General features: G+C 37.1%; 1 non-coding gene across 1 annotated transcript; it reads left to right on the forward strand.

Moving 5' to 3' along the window:
* The first annotated feature begins 5417 nt into the window (after nucleotides 1-5417).
* Trnas-cga lies at nucleotides 5418-5499 on the forward strand. The gene has a single exon. It is a non-coding gene; the product is annotated as a tRNA-Ser (tRNA).
* The last annotated feature ends 1270 nt before the right edge of the window (nucleotides 5500-6769 follow it).

Raw genomic sequence — 6769 nt, forward strand, 5'->3', positions numbered from 1 at the left:
TTTTATGTCTATTCCGTGAAACATATTATTTATGTTCACATTATATTTTACACGTGTCATAGATAAGACGTATCATTTCGTCACTCATCTTTACGAGAAACTTTATTCACAATTATTTTTGCTTTATGCAATTTTAATACCTAAAATATGTGCAGTATTAGTTATCTTCTTCTTCCTTGATGCGTGCGAATAGTTTTATTTTTAGCAAGTATTACAGAGTTGAAGCAATCTTATCAATATTCTCGTCGCGACAAAGCTGTTTCTCCTTCCTAGATTTTGTAACATTATCAATGTTTACGGGTTTGTCAGGACTTTAATGCCTTTCTTACGACCAAAAACATAGATAGATATGGAAATATAATGTTAGTTTATGCGACTACCAGACACCTTTTTTTATTATCCCTTCTTTAATGCGCTCGAGCAAAATTAATTTTATGCAAAGTGCCGATTTACATTTTGATAATAGGACGGAAAAAACGATCGATACGGAACTGGTTGGAAATGTTTTCAAAAACAGATGCAGAACAATAATTCATAATGTTGTTACGAGCGGGAGCGCGAGATCCTGGATTCGGTCGAGGGGCAGTAATCGACCGGTGGTTTTGGGTATGGTTAGGAAAAGAAAGGAGGTCCGGACGAAGCAGGGGCTCTATACCCTGGGAGCCGTAGGTGGAGGTTACGTGGACGAACCAGGGGCTCTATACCCTGGGAGCCACGGGGTTAGATTTATAGGGAAAATGAATGGTTTCACGGACGAACCAGGGGCTCTATACCCTGGGAGCCGCTAGTAGGAGTGGACGAACCAGGGGCTTTATACCCTGGGAGCCACGTAGGGGTTTAGGATGTTTTAGGATCTTGCTCTCTGTCGTGATGGTACACCTCGAGCGGTAAAGGTGTACCGGGTTCGTGAGATACCCCTAGCCTTACGGTTAATATGGTTCAGGGTTGCCTTGAGTGAATAACACACGTAAGGAACAATAACTTGAATATATATTTTTGACGATGCTCAAGTACAGCTATGGGTTTACAAGAAGTTGTACAATTGCTAAATTGCCTCGAAGGCGAAAGATTCGTTATCGGCTTTTAACGCGGCGCGTTCGCGGGAGCTCTACTCGATTAATGGACACTCACTGATAAACCGCTAAGGTAGATAGTCGTAGATAGTTGCTTGAAGGGGATTATAGCCCGATCTTGCTCTGAGTGTCACAGTAACGTCGTGCCAAGAGTTTAGGTAAAACTGAGCTCCCCGAGTAAGAAACCGCGGCCCTTATATAGTTGAAAATGCCCAGTACTAAGGCGGGGCATTACCATAAAAGGCAATGAAAATTGGGCCGGGTGTGCGCATACGGCATGAGTCAACCCCGTTCAAAGGGTTGCTCGCTAGATGCTCGAGCCAACGCCCAAGTCACCAAACGTTTCAGCCCCATGCATGAATGATATGTAACAATGTAATTATTTTATTCGAACAAAAGTGCTTCGATACGACGGTCGTGAAGATTAATTAATTATTTTCATCACGAAAATTTCGTTCTGTTTTTTTTTTTAACTAGTCTCGCGCTGATTCAGTGGTTCGATTGCTATAAAAATTCCAATTATCATGATTCAGAATCGCTACGTTTCACGATGTACAAGTTTAGTTTAATAAATGGCTGAGATTTCAAAATTTTAGAGGTTTCAATATTAGAGGTTTTGCACTTCAAAATTACCTTTTTGCACTATAAATTAACCCCTTTGCAGATTGTATTCATCTTTTTGTAAATTAAATTTTTTGTAGAGATTTGTTTCTCTCAAGCCATTGTAATAAAAATAAAAATTTGAAAAATGACGTAAAATACATATGTTTTATAAACTGTGGGGACAATTTCATAGACGAATTCGAGTAAAATAATAAGTTTGCGTTAATATGTGTTTTATGCGTCGCTCTTTCCAAATTACAAGTCATTTTAAAATTGTATTGTTGTTTATTTTGAAACGAACCGTAAGCGCAGAAGTCAATTGTTGACGACTTGACGCATTGAATGGAGAATCGATAAGAAACAGTTAACATCACTGAACCGGAACAAGTTTCATTCCGCTATGATAAAACATGGAGCATTGCACGAGCAACGCTCCAGAAAATAAAAGAACATAAGTGGAAATATTGCTCCAAATAATCACCATGTACTCCACAATCTATAAAACTATTTAATGGATACACAAAAGGCGAGTAGTTAATTATTTTTTGCAAGGATAGTAAAAAATATACGAAAACCAATACACGACTGGTTGTCAACTAATTAATCGGATAAGGCAACGCCGCGCTTAACGACCAAAGTAATTAAGAATTCAAATAGAAATACAAAATGTAAGCTAGAAATTTTTAAATATATTTTCATAATTACGTTGGGGCGTTTAAGAAGCGAAACAAGAAAAGGTTGCGTGTCTTCTTGGGCCGACCGTTGAAAAGAAACTCCACACGGAAGCGCTTAAAGACACGTGAAAAGGGGCGCTGGAAGAGCGTTTTACATTAAAACGAGCAACGCTCGAGATACCGTAACTCGAATCTAAGTATCGCAGCATCCGCGAACGGTTGTCTCGGGAGCATTCGTCGCGATCAATATTCATCGGTCGACATTAACAAATGATTTACGTGCCACGCATTTGCATACCATCTGTAAATCACCGTTAATCCACGCCCGGGATAGGATCGGTATTTTTCATCCTGGATATGTCCTGCAGGATGTGTTCGTGGAAGGACACCGGATGTCGAGCAGGATCGAACCTGAGCGAAAAAGGGGAAACAGGGGTGGTGAAACTCGCTGAAACATCGAGGAGAGTGAACGAAAGAGAAACAGAGTGCACTTCCTCGTGGGTATCATTATGTACTTATTCCTGTAGAATCCGGATGTGTGCGCTGGCGAGGCAACAAGCCGGTCAGCAACCAGTTACAATCAGCAATCTCTCAAATAGTCAAGTCCGTTTACGGCTGTTCCAGATTGCGTCCTTGCCGCGTCGAGTGCAACGGCATGCGTGCCGATATGCAACGGGTGTTTCCATTTTTTTCGTCCCGTCGCAAACACATTCCCAAATAATTTTTGGTGTCATTCCGAAGAGGACATTTGATTTTTTTTATACTCTGGATTTTTACGTATTTTCACGTGCTGATTACGACTATGATAGTAAAAATTAAAAAAAAAAAAAAAATATAAAAATCATAGTTTTTTTATTTACTTTCGTAAATAATAGAAATTTTTAAAAATGTTTCAAATAAAAGTTGTAGACCTCATCAAAATACACATTTTTTGCCTTATTGATTTTTGTCATAAAGATAATACTTTCCGAGAAAAATGATAGGTAATTCCGTATATTCACTCATACGGAGCCACCCTCGATTGCAATGTCCTTTACATATGTTATCAGGGACACTATCCGCTTTGTTTTCGTTCTTTAGAACAAACAGGTTTATTTTTTGAGGTTGTTTCATTTCTTCTATAACGAACAGTCGTTTAATTTAATGTTTACGTTTAGATTTAGGTTTAGATCTGAGTTTGGTCTGTGTTATGGGAGGGTGGATCTCGCTACGCGTGGAAAGTTAAAAATTCAATGATACAGAAAACACGTGGGCGCGGGTGGAGCTTTGCTGTATCTATTTCTGTATGAGTTATATGAAGTTTTGAACATTTAATATCGTTTTTCTCAAAGACTATTGTCTTTATGACAAAAATCAGTAGGACATAAAATATGTATTTTGATGAGGTATACAACTTTTATGTGAAATATTTTTCAAAATTCCTGTTATTTACCGAAGTAAATAAAAAAAATTATGATTTTTATGGGTTTTTCATGATTTCCGCTATGAAAATAGAATTTGCACAGCACATCAAAATACGTGAGAATCCAGAGTATAAAAAAAATCGGAGGTATGTCCTTTTCGGAAGTTTATCCACAATTTTCTCCAAAAATTCACGCCACACAAAGTTTACTTTCTATCGACTCGAAACGACTCGATTTCTTTTTTAACGATCAAACCGATGTATGCAATCTGCAAACTACATTCCCAATATACAGAGAAATATGGATTTAATATATCAAATCACAAATAAAATTTAATAGGAGTGTAGAAATTTCCCTTAAGGAATGTTCTTTTTAAGAATATTTTTTCAAAGAATCTAAGAATGCTACGGTATTAGCATTTTTTTATACTTATTTAGTACTATTCCACTTATATGCATACGTTTTTGTTTCGGGCTACTGTGAACATTTGAGAAGTTATCGCTACTCGAAATTTAGTTGCAACGACCCTGCTTGGACCTTCGCTGAAATGAAACGCAATTAAAATGTTTCGTTAAAATTTTGGAATTTCAAAAACCTCGACGAGCACAGTTTTATAATTGCAAACCAGAAATTCATTTCTGGACTAGATTGCCAGAACGTTTCGCTTATTAAAATTTACAGAGGCGGTAGGAGATTGGATCGTTAACGTTAACACATTTTAATGGAAATCGATTATTCTACTGTAATCAAAAACTAATATGGCCGTTAAAGTTTCTTTTTAGACTTCGTTTAATTAACGAGCTGGTTTTTTTACAAAGACTGTGTTTGTTATGAGCGTTTCGCGAAGATTTGGATGACAATTTTGTCTGCAGGCTGTTTGGTCAATAAATATCGAATTTATTATAACCCCTTAAGATTTTATGCAAAGACCCGTCGCGTTTTTTCGGAGACAAAATTTAGAACATCAATTTTTTCTTAATGTCAAACGTATATTTATCGAAACGTCTGCCCCTTTTTTATTTAAATGTATTCCACTTAGAGTTTACGATCGGAAATTTTATATCGTGGATTCTAAGAATACGAAAATTAAAGTTTTTAACATTTCTTTGTCAAACTTGCACAGTGAAAGTTACAGATTTAATATTCCTGGCAAACTAAATAATACTATTAAATAATGACACAAAAATAAAAATCATATCATTTAGTGACAAGCAAATTATTCTCGTATAGTAGTGAATTAATATTTGCTATTTCTTGATAATCAATAATTCACAAGTAAACTTCGTATAATATTCTTTTCTTATTTTTATAGACTATTCTCCTGAAATGTTAAAATAGGTGACATCCTGTATACTACGAATTAATCAATATTTCTCGACTTTCTTCAGATCCCAATTTTTCCACGTGTCTTATGATTTCTCAATTCCAATTAAAAATCTGTTTTAAAAGATTCTGATTTAGTCAGATTTTACAAAGAAAATGTAAATTGTCTTTCGACTGACAAGGATTTGATTTTTGCTATACCACGTTAGATACCTTCACTCTGTTGATGATTCGTGGGACTCGAAACGATAGAAACGGTGGAATATTTTAGCGGGAAAGTTTGCGGGAAGGGTTGTTGGTCCTAGTTCACCCTCGATGCGGAACCGATCTACAAGGGGTGAGCAGCCGTGGCCGAGTGGTTAAGGCGTCTGACTCGAAATCAGATTCCCTCTGGGAGCGTAGGTTCGAATCCTACCGGCTGCGGACACTTTTTTTTTCCTCCCTTCGACGAACTAGAAGCCGACCGATTTTTCACGTCGTCGGCTTCGGCGTCGTAAAACGGTCAGGTTTCTCGTACTCATTGCGACGCAACCGGCGATCGAGTTTTACCATTAACTTCTTCGTCACGCGCACTTTACGACGTCGAGACGCTCGTCGAGTCTGCTCGCCGAAAGTAAGAGCAGAAATCGTGGAATTAGTGAAAGTAGTAAAAAGCACGACGACGGAGGACCGAAGAATTTTCAAACGTTAAATAAATTTTCAGCGAATCTATCGGTTTGGCAACTTTGTATGTAATTGCAGATTTCACTGATAGATAACTTTAATTGAATTCCTGCGTACGGTTGCGGGCAAGATTTACTGGACAGGCAGTGGAAATTGTTGAAATAGTACTACTGTTATATATTTAAGTTTTATTTATTACGTATCCTTGTAGATTAAAATCATTATTTACATTTTATATACATTAAATATGTATGAAGATCAAAACTGCATCGTTGCATTTTTATTAGTTACGTTAAGTCTCGTAAAAAATCCTATTAATGAGACCTGATCGTTTAACACTAGATACTTTGTACTGTGAGTCACAGAAATCGTAAATATTATTGTTCAACAATTTGCGTTGAATTTAATGTAACAACACGAATTTAAAAAAATGCACATTAATGCATTTGTCGATAGGATGGATTTCAATAGAAATGATAAGCATACAAATAATGTCTGCCTAGTGTTAAAATATTTCTAGCATTCCCAGAAGAAAATATTGCCTGTCGGTGTTTCTTCTATTGGTATTTTATGTATCCAACGTTGGATCGTTATTTATGTTTAGGAGTAATAAAGCAATCGGGAAAGTACGATTCAGTGGAGCGATACGAATTTTCCCATAGTAATATCGAACTGTCAGGATAAGGACGGAGGTAAGGAAATTAAAACTAGATCAATTAACAGCGAGTAATTTCATTCATTACGCACTTAGATGCGGAATGCGACTGGAACTATTAAAGAAAGCCAGCTATGGTTCTGCCGCGAGTCAGGCATTTAACGGTCCGGTATAATTAAGCACGATGAAAAATTCCGTTAGAATTGCTGGCCGGATCTTCTTTATTCATTGATAATTTTCTTCTTGCCGGCGTTTCTTTTACGCAACTCGCCGGAATTCTTCGACAATTTGCCGCTGGAATTAGGAAACATCGACGACCGATGTTTACCGTAGAATCCAAGTAAATGTCATAATCGCGTTCTCGCGTAGGAAACT

The sequence above is a fragment of the Colletes gigas genome, unplaced genomic scaffold, assembly GCF_013123115.1.
Source record: "Colletes gigas isolate AHSC1104 unplaced genomic scaffold, ASM1312311v1 Colletes_gigas_Sc00017, whole genome shotgun sequence".
NCBI lineage: Eukaryota > Metazoa > Arthropoda > Insecta > Hymenoptera > Colletidae > Colletes > Colletes gigas.